This window comes from Coturnix japonica, chromosome Z (assembly GCF_001577835.2).
Source record: "Coturnix japonica isolate 7356 chromosome Z, Coturnix japonica 2.1, whole genome shotgun sequence".
In the NCBI taxonomy this organism is placed as follows: domain Eukaryota; kingdom Metazoa; phylum Chordata; class Aves; order Galliformes; family Phasianidae; genus Coturnix; species Coturnix japonica.
The window spans coordinates 36,791,891-36,808,501 of record NC_029547.1 but is presented as its reverse complement, the minus strand read 5'-3'; the positions used below and the strand labels follow the sequence as shown (position 1 = coordinate 36,808,501).

Here is a 16,611-nt window from a genome sequence, read left to right as displayed (position 1 = left end):
AGTAATAGTAATAGTAATAGTAATAGTAATAGTAATAATAGTAATAGTAATAATAGTAATAGTAATAGTAAAAGTGTTATGCAATTTGGTTTTGCAATTTGGTTGGTGTTGGTATTCCACATCAGAACACCATGCCTCATAATGGGAGTAAAGGGGACAAGTTTTTTTTTTCTGTGGACTGCCTTAAATGGGCATGTGGGGAGGGGCACCGGAAGGGAAGAGAGGAAGGGGACGGGGTTGCTGGCCGGCTCTCTGCGAGGAGACAACGTGGTCAGAGCTTCCTGCCTTCCACAGCTCCATCGGTGAGATTGGGGACTTGGTATTCTCTTTGTTGAAACTTCTCTTGTTGTTTTAGCGTTATTAGGTTATTAAACTGCCATTCGTTCTCAGATCACTTTTTTCTCCTTCATTTTTTGTTAGACCTAATCGCAATCTCCCTTCCCTTCCCCTCTCCCGAAACGCACGTGGCCGGGCCGGGCTGCGCCGCGCTGTGCCGATAGAGAAAAGGGGGGGGGGGGGCGGCTTTTGTTCCTGCTGCCCGTGTTGTGCCCACTGTCCCGGAGTGAGCTCTAGAGAGAACTCCGTGACAAAAAGTAATAGCAATAGCAATAGTAATAGTCTCGTGCGGGTTGGAAGGGACCTTAGAGATCATCGAGTCCAACCCCCGGGATTCGAGCCTCTGTGCTGCAGAGTGGCACTTCTACCACTTGCGCCACAGGGGATTCGAAGTGGCTGAGGGAACTGGGATTTTCAGTCTGGAGAAGAGGAGGCTTGAGAGTGACGTTATTGCTCTGTACAGCTGCCTGTAAGAAGGTTGTAGCAAGGTGGGAGTTGGCCTATTCTCCCAGGTAATCAGTGATAGGAAAAGCAAGAATTGCTTTAAGTTGAGCCAGGGGAGGATAAGTTTGGATATTTGAAAACATTCCTTCTCAGAAATGACAGTGTGGTATTGAAATAGGTTGCCCAGGGAGGTGGTTGAGTCACCATTCCTGGAGGTGTTCAAGGAATGTGTAGATGTGGCAGTGAAGGGCATGGTTTCGTGGGCACGACTGTGGTGTGTTGGTGGTTGGACTAGATGATCTCAGAGGTCTTCTACAACCTTAATGATTCTATGATTCTATGATATTGGCGACATCCTTCTCATTTATTTATTTAAGAGAAACACAGTTTAGCATGAGTATTCAAAAGACAGGGCAGGCAGAGAGAAAGAAGAAAGGTCATTGCAGCTAAGAACAATGTATTTTTGACTGGTGCCTTTTAAAATGAGAGGGTAAAGTACAACCACCAAAGCTGAAAGGACTCTTTGCTAGTAAAGGGGCTGGAGAAAAGCACAGGAAGCACAGAACATGCAGTTAATCGCATGTGGTTTAACAAAAGTGAGTGTAGAGTCTTGCACCTAGGGAGGAATAACTGCACACACCAGTACAGGCTGGGGGATGACCTGCTGGAGAGGAGCTCTGCAGAGAGGGACCTGGGCGTCCTGGTGGACGACAGGTTGGCCACAAGCCAGCAGTGTGCCCTCATGGCCAAAAAGGCCAGTGGCATTCTGGAGTGCATTAAAAAGAGCGTGGCCAGCAGGTCGAGGGAGGTGATCCTCCCCTTCTACTCTGCCCTGCCCTGGTAAGGCCTCATCTGGAGTACCATGCCCTGTTCTGGGCTCCCCAGTACAAGAAAGACAGGGATCTCTTGGGAGGAGTCCAGCGGAGGGCCACAAAGATGGCAAAGGGCCGGGAGCATCTCCCCTAAGAAGAAAGGCTAAGTGAACTGGCTCTGTTTAGCCTGAAGAAAAGAAGACTGAGAGGGGACCTGGTCCAGGTCTGCAAATACCTGAGGTGTGGGGGGCAAAGGGGCAAGGCCAGGCTCTTTTCAGCAGTGTGTGGAGACAGGACAAGGGGAAACAGCCAGAAACCGGACGGCATAGGAAGTTCCGCACGGATGCGCGCAAGATCTTCTTTATGGTGAGGGTGACGGAGCACTGGAACAGGCTGCCCAGGGGGGTTGTTGAGTCTCCTTCTCTACCTGTGTGACCTGGTGTAGGGAACCTGCTTTGGCAGGGGGGTTGGACTTGATGATCTCTGGAGGTCCTTCCAACTCCTACCATTCTGTGATTCTGTGAAATATACTGAAACCAATCAACCAGACTACAGCAAATGTGTCTTTCCATGGAACAGGGTCAAAGTAAATGGACAGAACTCAAATGTAGTTTGTACATGTAGCGTTTGTACTGTTTGTACCAAGCAAGCCCCGTGAAAGTCCTTGGGTGGAGTCTGGCAAGCAAACAGCAGAGCTATTAATGCCACAACTACCGGGAAGCAAATGTCCATCTAGCTTCATGCCTTGTGATATCACCCAAGAGTCACAGTCACCCCATGACCTCACAATAGGGCAGGTGCCTAGAAGTGCCTGGAGCACCCAGCCCACCTTCAGTCCTGCTGGGGACTTTCAAGGAGTGAACATCTTCCTGCTGGAACATGAGAGGTCCAGACCTTGCCAGCCTTACGTGAGCCGTCAGAGTCCTGCGAGCAGATTCTGAGTCACCGAGGATCCAGCTGAAGGAACTCCAGACGTCCTGCCAGAGGCACACGAGGTGTCCATCACTGGTGGGACACACACACCACACGAGAGGTGCCGGGGGCCGGAGGCAGCCTCCAGCGACTCCAAGCACCTCCGTGCCAGGGCAGCTGTGGGCATGAGCCAGGAGGCGGATGCCAGTGGGAGCCGGGGGGCACAGGAGTGGCCGGCTGAGGCCCACGAGGAGGAGACGTGCCCCCTCTGCCTCAGCCCGCCGCAAGCCCCGACCCGCACCTTCCCCTGCGGGCACAGCTTCTGCGCCACTTGCGCCGAGCATCCCGCCACCGGCCCCACCGCCCCCAGCGGCCGCCACCGCCCGCCGGCCGCGGAGAAGGCTCCGGAGGAGCCGACGGCAGCGGGAAAGATCCCCGCACCGCTCCCGCAGCGTCTCGCCCCGCCGCGCGCAGCGCAGCCCTTTCGGACGCCCCCTCTGGCTCATCCGCAGCCTCTACTGGCGCCAACGGGATGCCGACGACGCCGAGGACTGGCTGAGGTTGGTCCGAGAGCGGCAGTGGGGCTCCGGGGACCGCGATCGCCGCGGGGATGCCGAGGACGCCGAGGACTGGCTGAGGCTGGTCCAAGAGCGGCGGTGGGGCTCCGGGGACCACGAGCGGGGCCGCGACGGGCCCCGCGGCCGCGACGGGCCCTGCTGCTGAGCGAGCGGCCCGAGCTCACCTGGGGACAGCGCGGGGACGGGGAAGCGCTGGCGGGGGAGAAGGCCGAGGCGCCGCCGAGGCTCTTCCGTGCCAGCTCGACGGACATCACTTCCCTGCACCGTGTCAGGAGAAACGCTCGGAGCAGCTCGAGGTCATCGCTCCGTTCCCCTCCGCTCAGCCCCGGTGAGACCTTCGCCCAGTTCTGGGCCCCCCAGTACAGCAGAGACCTGGGCACGCTGGAAAGAGCCCAATGAACAGCAGCCAAGCTCTCGAGAGGACGGGAGCATCTCTCCTTCCAGGACAGAGCCGGGACTGCTCCTCACGCACCACGGACGCAGGATCACTTCCCTAGTCCTGCTCACCACACCATGCCCCAATCAAGCCAGAATGCCATCTGCTGGCTCCTATTTGGCCAACGGTCCATCAGTACTCCAATCTCCCTTTCCATCAGGCAGAAATTAACAAAAATAAACAACTGGCCAAATTTGATAACATTCTGAGTGTCTGTTGACTTGTTCTTCTCCTTTTGGATTTTGAAAGAGGGAGGCTGGCTTACAGCCTAAATACCTTTCCCTAGCTTTTTCCCCCTTGCTATCAACCTACTTAGAATCCTACTGAAGCTAAGAACTTGCTGTTCACCGACCAGACCAATGAGCTTCCCAGGCTGATTTCTGGCAGGGTCACGGTTGTCAGCTACAGATACTCAGGCAAGCTGCAAGCAATTGCAGTGACTCAATGATCTCTGGAGGTCCTTCCAACTCCTACAATTCTGTGATTCTGTGAATTCAGGAACAGGGGTGACTGGAGAAAGGAGAAGAACAGTAGTTAGAGAAAGTAACTTTTTAAAAAATTATTTGTTTTTGTTTTTTGTTAAATACTGTCTCAACAAAAGAGAGTAGGAAAGCTGCTACACTGACACCAGAAGCTGGTTTTGCTTCTGGAGCTGCTTATGTAAGCTCAGCATTAAGATGTGCTTAACAGACAGCACAGGTAGTCTTCATGAGTCCTGACTGTCACACTCTGTATGCTGCACAATATTTATGCTGCTCAAAAACAATAATCAGTAGCATATTAAAGGACAGGAACATGTTGGACATAAAAAGCCTGGCTATGGAAGTCATGTGGTCAGGCTTCAACTCCTTGTAAAGCTGCTGCTAACAAAGAGGTTTTGGGAAAGACATTTTATGTGTACGTAATATGTGTCAAGCCCTTTGCCACGTCCAACATTTTTTTACAACTTTGAACTTTTGTGAGATGTACAGAGAAAAAGCACTTGGGAAGCTGAATGAATAACCCCAGCCAGAGCCCTCCAGTCAGTCATCCAAGTGCCTCTGACATGACTCACACCCAACTTTGTTCTGTCAGCCTGAAGCTGTGTGCGTGGGCTTTGCCTGAGGCTGAATTGTTTTGGAAAAGTTCAGAAGAAAAGCATAAGGCTTCACCATTTAGAAATGTAAGATAAGAGGAAAGAGGAAGAGCACTAAATAAATAAAAATGTGCAAATGAGTCCCTGGGATTTTATGTGAAAGTCTGGTAATGCCAAACCATGCAGGGCCAAAGTCTATGATTATAAGAAAGGAATTTCTGAGTCTAATAAGCACTACTGTTTGTCCTGGTGAAAGATGGATGAACTTTAGGAAAAAAACCAAACAACAACAACAACAACAACAACAAACCTTTGAAAGGCATCATTTCAGTGGTCACAGTTACAGAAATGTTTAATCGTGCTTCAGGGGCCTTCCTGTACAGGTGCTTTTTCCTGTACAGGTCTGGACGGCTAATTAGTTTCCTTATGAAAAATACATTGTTAACACAGTTGCCCTTAAGTCCAGAGAGCTTCCTTCTACTGCTTAATTTTAGCCCTGACATTAACAAAGCATAAACACAAGGTCATTTTAATTATAATTACCTAAATAAAGCTTAGGAGCTTTTAACATGTTCACAAGAAGATTATTTAAATCTCAAATTCCTTATTTAGTCATTTGTTAACTGTTGTTTGCTTAATGATGGGGAATATTCTCCACCTATTACACAAAGAAAATATGTAATTTTAGAACTAGTGGTATAATTATTTCTCCAGGTAAGTCTCAGAAAAGCAGTGTTATCTGATTTGGACTGAAAATAGGAAGACTTCTATTAGTACAAAAGCTAAATTGTGCACTTGGCTACAAACACACACCTCCTGAATGAATGTAGAGAGGAATGTCTTAAACAAAACTATAACTTGCCTGATTTGGGGTTAAAATTTAATCCTGCTGTGCCATCATCGAAGGGATTATTATACATTAAACCACTGATGATCAACTTTCCCAGCACTGATAGAAGAGGATGAAAAAACAAACTAACCCAAATCTATATGAAAAATAAATATATGAGAAGCTGTGTTTTGAGTAGCATGATGGACTTTGACTTACTAAATCAAAATGAGAGGAAGGAAAGGAAATCTTGTGCTGCTTATAAAATATGTCATGGGTAATACTCTGGTTAGAGAAAATTACTTCATTAATATTGATATAGGTGATACAGTCTAAAAGCTCTATTTTTACTTAGTGTTTTTACTCTGTCTGTGCACATGTCTTGTACCTGACATTAGCTCAACTGGTGGTCACCTATCTTGTGTCAGAGCATTCTTCAGATAAAAAGCAAGTAAGAGAAAATAAAATAACAGGAAGAACTTTTCCTCACTGTTCTTATTCCAAAAAAAGACAGGTAAGTGTTAAATACTTCCAGAGAACTGTGCTGACCAGGCTGCCAGCATTTTTCCTGAACTTAAAGTGGAAATGACAGCAGTGCCATTTCCTTCTTAAACATTATTCCTCCTTTTCAATCTTCAGTTTCTGTCATTGTCCAAGGATATAAAACATTCACTGATTGGATTTCTGTCCCATATACTGTTTTATTTTTCTTTCTATTTAAGAAATATTTTATATTTCTTACTTTTATTTTTCTTCATATACTTCTTTATTTTTCTTTCCTTATTTTCTTTTCTTAGGTGCATACTGGAGATACAGTTGAAATGCAGTAAACACATAAACAGGAGAAATGTTTATTTTCTGTATTTTTCCTTGTAGTTACATGGCAATACTGCTGAAAACACTCACACTACCCATATGCAATGGGTAACATGATCTGGATAGTCTGAACCTCTGGTGACAGAACAAAATTGTAGTCTAACTGATTTCAGTCTCCTCTGGTTTAATGTTGGTCTAAAATGAGTTAGAAGTTTCCTAAGTATTTTGTCTTTAGCTGAGGCAAAGATGGTGTAATAAATACTGCAATTACACCATCTTGTAAGCTGCTTGGATAGAATTAAAGGGGTTTTGATTAAATGGTGTCAAAAGGCCACTCTGTGGGATAGAATGTTTACTTCATGGGAGGAATTCTGGAACTGATGACTTCATGTTGTTCAAAGAGTTCCTCTAGCTGATTTCCCACAAATAAAAAAATTCTTTATGTGTTAATGTTATATGTTGATAGTGCAAGGCATTCAATTTTCAGAGTCACTGACCCAAAGATATAATAATAAATTGTGCTGGGCAGACTCCTATTTTAAAATTTAATATCAGGAAAATTTTATTAGCTTTGTCCTTTGTGAAGATCAATAATAATTTGGCTTCATTGAATGATTACAGAACTGACTGAATATTACCACAAGAGAATACTTAAGTCCCTTATACTTTGTGTATGGAACTGATGACCAGTTTCAGAGTAATTCTCAATTTAGACCAAGCAGGAGTGTTCAAACCCACCAGCGTTTTCTGATTTTTACCTGTACAGCCAATGAAGAAGGGGAGATCACTGCTCTCATGTCATTCTTTTCATGGTGAGTTAGTTGACAGGAAACCTATTATAAGAGAAAAGTGAATGGCAGTTAGAAGGCTGGGTGGACATAATGAACTTGCTTGGTAATGCAAGAGATAATTTAGAAGCACATTGGAGAGAGCACAGAAGTGTGGGACATCCATATTGTCTGGGTGAGCAAATGATGATGACACTGAGAAGCCTATGTAGAGACAGAATTTGTTTCTGAGTCAATCAGCCTGCACACTAGCTCTGCTAAGTGTTTTGCACCTCCCTAGTATTTACAGGACATGATTTTATCATGTCCTCCTCTAATAATCTCACCCACAGCAGATTATGATCACATTGTTAAATTGTAACTTTTAAGAAACAGAATGTGCTTTCAATAACAGTTTTCAGAAGTTCTGCTCAGTAAAAATTCACAGCCTAGAAAAACTTTACCACTATATGTAATAGCAGAACTAATTAGACTGTTTATGTAATTTGAAATAATCAGCTTGGCAGCAGAATGTGAGCTGATTAAGTGGTCAGCTCCTAATATCACATTGTTCGTTTCTTTGTAGCTCTTCAACTGGTTACACACCCACAAATTCACACACGTGTACATGTACACTTCCATATTTTTCACAAGCTCGAGGGATGAGATGCTGTCCAGACAGACTTAGAGAGATTCAAGCAGAAAGGGCCGGTGAACCTCGTGAGCTTCAACAAATTCAAGTGACTCTACCTCACTACCCTGCTGGTGAGGGCTCACCGGGAGTACTGCATCCAGATGTGGAGTCCTCAGTACAGGAGAGACTCTTGGAGCATGTCCAGGGGAGGGACACAAAAATGATCCAAGAATTGGAACAGGTCTCCTATGTGGACAGGCTGAGAGAGCTGAGGCTGCAAGGAATTCTGAGGAAGGCCTTTCACTGTCTAAAGTGGAGCAATAAGAAGGAAGGTGATATGGTGATAGAAGAAGAGGAAATTATTTCAGTTTAAAAGAAGGGAGACTTACATTGCATATAAGGAAGACATTTTTACTGTAAAGGTGGTGAGGCACTGCAACAGGTTGCCCAGAGAGGTGGTGGATGCCCTGTCCTTGGAGACATTCAAGCTGAGGCTAGATCAGGTCAGGCTCTGAGCAACCTGATGTAGCTGTGGGTGTCCCTGTTCATTGCAGGAGAGTTGGAAAAGATGGCCTTTAGGGGTTGCTTCCCACTCAAATGACTCTGTGATTCTATGATTCTATATAAATGACTGCTGTGGGGATCTCTGACAAGTTAACACCAAACTAGTTATATGACTGTCTTCAAGATGGTGCCAGTTTTTTAGATCAGCCAATTAAGGATGTTTGCTTTCTTGACTGATTGTTTATGTTGAGGTGAAAGAAAAGCCTTGTGCTTTATGATAATTTCAAAAGCCTTTCAGAATTAAATAGGAGTGACCATGGCCAAAATTACTGCTGAAAGCCATCACTCTCTCTGTGAGACAAACTCATTCCTAGGTTACCTGTCCTCCAAATGGGCAAATGTGAAAGAAACAGGCTCAGAAAGCGTAAGTGACATGTACATAGTGGATAGAAGCAACACCGAGGTCTTTTGACAGTTGTCTTCCTGCTGTCTGCCTGGCTTCAAAAAACTCTGATATTAAACCAGGCTCAGATCTAACATAGATGTTTCTGAGGCAATGCACAATCTGTATGGCATGTAGTAATTCAGAAGAATATATGCCAGGTCTTAAAGGTAATTTATGTTTCCTTTCATGTGTTCAAATAATAATTATTAATCCCTTTAACAGGGAATGGGTAAACTCACTTTCTTGGTGTTATCTGTGTGTGTATGAGTGAGAAAAGGGTCCTCACCAGCTCTCTATAGAACCAGACTTAATGTTTTTAAAAAAATCAACAAATACATCTTTTCAGATTCAGATACACCTATGCATAAAGTGGAGCAACAGGGCTCTATTAGTAGCTCTTTAGCAATACTTCTCTTTTCAATGACTTTGAGATTCTCGAACTTCATTCTTTTAACTGCATTTGGGCATTAAGTAATTCATGTGAAGCAGCCATCTGTTCTACAGGGGTTAAGAACAAGAAGAGTAACCAAAGGAATTAAGACTAGAATCTCGAAACCATGAAAAGTGGTGTTTGTGTAAACCTGATGAGAACAGATCCTTTAATCAGAAGTATGGCATGAAAAATTCTGTTGGAAGCAGACACAAGGAAGCTATGTTTAAACTCTTGTTGCTGAAAGACTTTTCCCTGAAGCAGATTTGAAAAGGAAGAGCAGGGAATAACAAGTGGTTCCATATGACTTTTTTGGAAATTACTTTTTTTTTAACAAGATCATCTCTGCTGAAATCAATTTCCCCTAATGGAGCTGCCCCAACTACTGTTCTATATTAAGGAGCCAGGTGTTCTGCTAGGTCTGTTTTAAATAACTGGCAGCATATTTCTAAAAGACGATTTTTTCATCTCTACTTTGTCGTATTTACTTGTTCTGTTCCTGTTTCAAATTGATGATTTGGCTAATCTAAAATAAAAAGGCCTACGCTGAGCACTTGCAGCTCTTGTTGGCTCTAATTAGAATTTTAAAGGGATATTATTTTCCAAGACAAAGTTGCTGTTTATAACATTTTAGACACAGAGTCATGAACATTAAACTGATCATTTTTTTCTTGGCCAAATCAAGTCAAGGGTTTTTATTACATTAGCAATCATTTGGTTTTCCTGAGTTTTATCACGTGCATGTTTCACACAGGCTCAGCCTAATTGACTTTGTAATATTCCATTTTCTTTGAATAACCCCAAATATTTCCTATTAATTAAATTAGGGTGGATTTCCCTATTACGATAAGCTACTCCCTGGGAACCCTGCTCTGTTCAGTTCTCATGAAGCAGTGCCATCTCGCCCCTTGCTGAACAACCCAGTGCCATATGACCACATGGATGGTGTGGCAGATGTAGTATGGCCCACAGGGGCCTTTGGGAACTTCTAATAAACCACAGCTCATACTGTCAGTCACACAACTTACCCATGTAAGTATCTGCATGAGCTTCTGGGTGAGTAAATGTTCAAATAAGAAAAGCATGTATGTACAGTTCCTGCATTCTTACAGTGGTCTATATTTTGACACACACTTGCAGAAAATACTAGAAGAAAAAAAGCAGAATGTGAACTAGATTCCTGGATGCTGAATAGGTAGGGCTGTACACTTGCTGAGATTATTGCTGTAGTAATTTCAGCCACTCCTTCAATGAATGTTGAGGATAACTTGTTCCCAGGGAAGAAATCTTCTATTTAATAAATAAATAAATAAATACATATAAAATAAAATTTATACTAAAATGAACTTCTGTGTGAAATTTTAATATTCACTTGAGTGACAAAAATATAGAAATATTCAAATTGCATCATTGTATGATATACAATCAGTACAATTCCAATGAAATAAAATTATAGATTTCCAGTGTGGCAAAAAGACCAAAAAATTAGTTGGGAGAAATAATTAAGAAATTATTCTAGTTAGCCCTCAGTGAAGCAAAAGAAAGCTAGTACAAGACATCAAAGATTCAGCCAGCCAAGTTATGAATCTCTACTTTCTTGCTGTAACTTTTGTAAGAAATTTCTGAAAAACAGAATTGGAAGATATCCATGGCCTATTCTGAATAACAGAAAACACATCAAGAGATGCATCAACAACACTATATCAGCTGCATTTTTCTGATGGTTAGCACAAGGAATAATTATTGGTTGTGGTAAGTGGACCTTGGCTGACACAGTTGCTCACTGTGGATCCTCTCAAAAGGTTTCAGTTGGTAAAAAATTCCTCGAGTGTGGGTGCAGTCCTTCAGGGCTGCACTGCTCCACACAGCTGCCCGTGGGCAGCAGCTCTGCTAGCCCTCCTGCTCCACTGTTCGCTCCTTCCTCTCTAGAGCTGCAGCTCCGGCTTGGGGCAGCTCCTATGTGGACTCTCTATGTGCCATGCCTCCTCCAGGCCTCATCCATTGCTGCACGATGGGTTTCTCAATGGCTGAATGCAGAGGTCTACTCTGCATGGTGCCTATGGACTGCCGAGGGTCAGACTGCTCCACTATGTGCTTCTGGGCTGAAGAGAGCTTCTGTTCCTCTCCTGAAAATTCTTTCTATTACTTTTTCTTTCTCCCTTCTCACAGCTGTTACAGTGTGTTTTACGCATTCTTAAATATAATATCACAGAAGTGTCCCCAGCTGGACTGATGGGGTCAGCACTGGTGAGTGGTGAGTCCATTTTGGTGCTGGCTGGAATGGTTGTATCCAGCATGGGGACAAGTCCTTATTTCTTCTCAAAGATACCGCACTGTAGCTGCTCTGTCCCCCCAACACTAAAAGCTTGCAATGCAAACCCAGCACGCTGGCATCAGCTCGGTCTTGTTCTGCTAATGATAAGAGAGATAAGGATGTTTCTTACTGTTCTCAGTGCTTTCTCAATAGGATGATGCATATAGCCAACTCACTACTGCACGCCACTCTCCCAGCACCGGGAGTCTAACAACACCGTCTGCCAGTGACTGAAGAGGAGACTTCATTCCAAACCCAGAAGTATTTATTCATTTGTTTATCCATCAGGTGTATGAAATGATGTTATTTTCAAGTCATGTGTTTTCTTCACGCTGTCTCATACTAAGTCAAAGAATCCAGATTGTCACTATGTCACAAATGTCACTATGCCTAGAGAAGATTTGGAATTGGTTGGGGTTATAGCCAAATCCAATTTACTACTTCAAAACATGAGAGATCATCAGCTGTCTTAATTAGGAAAATACTAAGCAGTGAGAGGTGATTTTCCTCTTGGCTCTATCTACAGCCATTCTAGACTATCCATTAACTTCATCATGTTTATCATGCCCATGATTTTCCATTCTTGTCTTTTTGCTGTTGTTTTTTGTTTTGTTTTTTAAATTTGCTTCACTAATTGTATTGCACCATAAGCTGAACTTCTGCCAGAAGTGTGTGTAAGAAATGGGAAAGTATGGGATAACTTGTCTTTAAAAAATACATTTCAACACCCCTACATCTAACAGTCCACAGCATTTTGAAATAGCATTGTATCTTAGAAGTTAGTTGCCATGAATTAGCTAACATATAGTAGAAATTCACTTTGCACCATCATTATGCAAACCCTAAAGTTACCACTTATTAAGAGATAATAAATTTGTGTCTAAATGGGGGAAAGCCATCTCAGGAGCCTATTTGAGCTTCTGGACTCCTGTAATAGGAACCCACAAGGCAATGAGTCATGGTGTCTCCAGTAGTAAGAGTCAAATAATAACCATTTAGTGGGATTCTGCTGTGTTACAGGAAAATATCTCATAGTAACTTTAACCACTGCAGTTGTTAAAAAGAAATTCCATGAAATATTACTCCATTTTCTTTGTTGTTTATGTGCTGATTTAACACCAATTAGAAGGTCATATTGCCCAGATCACTTTTCCTTTCTCTCTTAACAGTTCAGTTTTCCCACTAATACTTCAGTTGAATGACTCCATGAAATAGCAGCAGGCTGTCCAACACTGTCTTTACCTCTCCCTCAATGCTACATTCATTTCCTGGCCATTTCCTGACCACTGTTTGCTACGTCACTTAACTCTGTTTTCTTTCCAGTTCCTCAGGCATAGTAAGTGCAGGATGCTCATAGCTTTTTGGCTAAATGGTGGATGTTAGTGGATTTTCCCCACTCCCCTGTTGCTGCAAAGATGCAAGAAATGCTAGACTGCGTCCAGGGACTGTCATTTCAGCCATAAATACTCTCAGCAGGTCAGAGAGTTCAAAGTCCACTGGGATAAAGAGCTTGGATTACAACTACATTGAAATGAAAACCTTTGTTTTTTTGTACCTGAGGCACTTGTACTAGCATCACTACAGTGCTCCTTTCAGCTACTTATGATGTATATGTTGTGGAGAAACTGCATATATTAATATCACTGAAGTAGAGCTTATAGTTATTCACAGCCACAAAACACAGTCATGGCTGCATCGCCTTAATTCATGATATAAATAACACACACTAGAGAGCGTGGCTGAAGACATATTAATTTCTTAGCAATAATGTTCTTCTGGAAAAATGTCAGCTACAGAAAATATAACATAAAAAGCCTACCTTACATCTTATAATTCCTCAGAATACAAAATAGCCTCTTCCTTTCTCTTTTCTTTGATCTTTTGTGTGACTGTGCTTTTCTTCAGTGCTTGCTGGGCTCTTTGGTCAGACACCAGTATTATGCACAAGACTATTTTAACTGGGTGGTGTTTTGTAGAGCTACCTCTTCCTTCCTCTTGCTTAGAGATCCACAGAAATACGTATGTTTTCCTTATAAAGCCTTTCTGTCTGTATACAAATACACTGCATATTTCAAGGAATCTGCTCTTCTGCATGCTTCTTAGATGGTAGAGGATGAGTTAAAATAGAACTGCTGAAAATCGAAACAGTCTAATATAGAAATGTCTTTGCTCTGGGGAAAAACAACAACAAAAAAAAAAAACAAACAAACAACAACAACAACAAAAAACATTTGCAAAAAAGAAGAGGTTTATTTCCAGGATGAAATGACGTTCACACCTTGTTTGCTTTGAAACGTCTTGCTCTTTCAATGGCACACTTTGGTTGGTAAACAACCATTAAAATTCTGAGCAGATCTGCATAGCTTGCAGGAAAACCTCTTCAAACAGCTGCAGCTTCCTTTCATCAGATGGGAATTAATAACAGCCTTTGTTCTACCAGCTCTTCGCCCGCACCCACAAAACGGAGTGAGAGCCGCTTTTCCCGGAGCACGGTGCCCATCGGGACCCGGCTCCCAGCTGCACTGTCGGGGGACCGGGCTGGGATGAGGAACAGGGCATCAGCTTGTGCCCTTCCTTCACCCTGCACCCCTGCGCAGAGGGGAGCAGGCTGATAGGGTGAAGCACAGGCCAGCCCTCGCCCTCTTCTCTCCCTCTCTACCACCTAAACACGCAACGCGCTGGGGATGCGCTCGGTGCCCGCGATGTCCCTCCCTGGTGCGCGGTCCCTGTTCTCTGCCCTCACGGCAGCCACCTCGGTGCCCCGACACTCGCGCACACGATGCAAAGCGCGCGGACAGCGAGACCTTGGCGGGAAGAGCCCGGGCTCGAAGACGCTGGGTGACCCGAACGTGCTCACAACCCCTACTCCCCTGCTCTCCCCGTGCCGAGCCCCAGGGCAGATAAGGCTCGGTGTCACCGGGCCGAGCCCGACCCGCACCGGAGCCACTTTGGCGGCGCTGAGCAGGACCGCCGCACAGCCCGCAGCGCGTTTCCCCGCTGCCCGGCAGGGGGTGCTCCTGTGCCGCCTTTCGGCGGGGCGCGGGGTGCCGCACGGGCGGGGATGGGCGCTTCTTGCTTCGACTCCCTGTGAAGGAGCTCCTTCAGTGCCTGCTCGGCTGCTTTCAGTGTGCCTTCTTGTGCCTTCGGCCTCGGGATGAGCCGCTGCTTAGGAACGGAGAAACCGCGCGCAGATGCTCAGTGCCATCCTTCCCCGTTACCACCTAAACACAGCTCAGAACTAACGAAACTTTATTCCTGAATGAAATAAGTTAAGGGCGCGGCAGAAGTGGTACATTTTATCTGGTTTAAACTGCAGAGTTCTTCTGACTCTCCTATGTACTACGTCTGGTCTTTAGCCTTTGGTCTGAACCTTTGTGATTTCAGTAATCCCCTTCACATGGTTTGTTTAGGTTTTTGTATATTTTTTACAGACATACCTGATATGTGTGCCTAGATTTTTTTTATGATTCCAAGTTCTATCAGATCCCCAGCATGAAGTTTCAGCTCAGGGGGTTATGTGTAGGTGCTGCAGATAAAACAGGAAGAGCTGTTCTGCATATCAAACTCTCTCTCTCTCAAAAAAGCCAACCAACCAACCAAACAAACAAAAAAACCCCCACAAAAACAACAACAACAAAAAAACCCTACTATCCTTCTTCTTCCTGTCTGCCTGTGCTCTGGTAAGACACTATTTCTTTGTAATAAAATTCACCATAGGACAGGAGAATTATTTCTTTCATTGTGATGGAAACCAGAAGAATACATTTGCTACTTGGTGACGGGTTGATTGAGCTGTCAGCGTAAGGATAACAGGATGTATTTTTATGTACCATCGTGTGACACTTCTTCCAACTTCTCAGCATAGCTGTGCACTCATGACTAGGTAGGCAAACATCCTGAGGAAGGAATACCTCCACTTTCAGTTTCTGGCATTCAGTGTTTCTCAGTCAATAGCAATAGCATATGGTGCTAGACTTGTGATGTTTTGGGAATGTAAATTCAGCTTCCAAATTACACTGCTTATACATATTGCCCCATGGGTACCAAGGCTGCTCCCTGGACAAGCCTCAGTTTTCCTCCAGGTGACAAAAATTGTAAGGGACTGGCAGGGGTCCAGTAAGCAATTCAGGAAAAGAGAATTATCAGCGACCATCTATTGCTGTATTTCTTTTTGATGAATCGTCTAATCATCTAGTTTGGTTCCATTTATTAGAGGCAACAAACATTGCTTCAGTGGCAAGAAAAAGGAGCAGAACAGAAGTGAACATTTCTGTGTTTTCAGAAGGAGGAAAAAACATCAAGAGTTCTTGCTCTTCAAGTACACCAGGTGGGATTCAATCAGGTGCCACATCTGAAGTGCACTTAAGATAAATTCAGGACAGGTTCATGCTTGGCCTCAACTCTTCCCAAATCTGTAAGTATTTAGCTGAAGTCAGAGTCCAGACACATCTCTTAGCTACCTGAGCCATGTGTCAGGAGGTAGAAATCTTAGAGACAAGGATCAGGCTTTTGCAGACTGCATGTAAGATGTATACTGTGTATGTATACAAAGCTTCTTTGTAATATGTTTGCTGAATGGAGTGGAAATGTAAAGAAAAGAATATTTTCTCCCACAGAGCAAGTAAGTAAGGGGGAAATATTCCTGTCAATTTCAGTGAGACTAGTTATAAGCAAAAGTATTCAAGCAATGCTTGCAGCACAGGGCACATGTACTACTGCTTGTCAGGGGCTTATTGCTGTGAAAACCATTGTAGAATATCTACTTTGCTTTACTGGAAAAACCTGCTCACATTTCAGGAAATTTTCCAGAAAAAATGATACCAAAGAGATGAAAGAAGGAAAAAAAAAAAAGAAAAAAAAAGCCCACAAAAATACAAAAATTCTCCGTATTTTACATTCTGCCTTAAAGCTAAGGCAAATAATTAAAAAATGTCAAAGAAATCACACTTAGTTTTTAAGATTCAGGATTATGAATAATTAAATAAAATAACCCAAACTCCTGAACAATCACTGAAACATGAAGGGATACATGTAGACTTTGGCAGCTAATGATTTCAGGAAGAAAAAAAAAAAAAAAAAAAAAAGAGGACAGTTAAAGTCCTTCACCAGTTATACAAGGATAAATATGTAGGTTGCTCTGAAAGTAATGCTTCTTCTTTATTTCCATGGAAACAACAGCAGCTATAAAAAGAGCAACAATGCTATTTGATAAAGGAAATTCTCAGCTGCAAAACACAATTTTTAAAAAAAAAATTATTCTTTTTTCAGCAAAGTCATCA

General features: G+C 43.6%; 1 long non-coding RNA gene across 1 annotated transcript; it reads right to left on the bottom strand.

The window, feature by feature from the left end:
- Positions 1–2,033: 2,033 nt before the first annotated feature.
- On the bottom strand, positions 2,034–16,121 carry LOC116652529. The gene is made up of 3 exons (XR_004305660.1): positions 13,152–16,121; positions 6,997–7,071; positions 2,034–4,028 (listed from the first exon to the last, which is right to left on the bottom strand). It is a non-coding gene; the product is annotated as an uncharacterized LOC116652529 (long non-coding RNA).
- Positions 16,122–16,611: the final 490 nt, after the last annotated feature.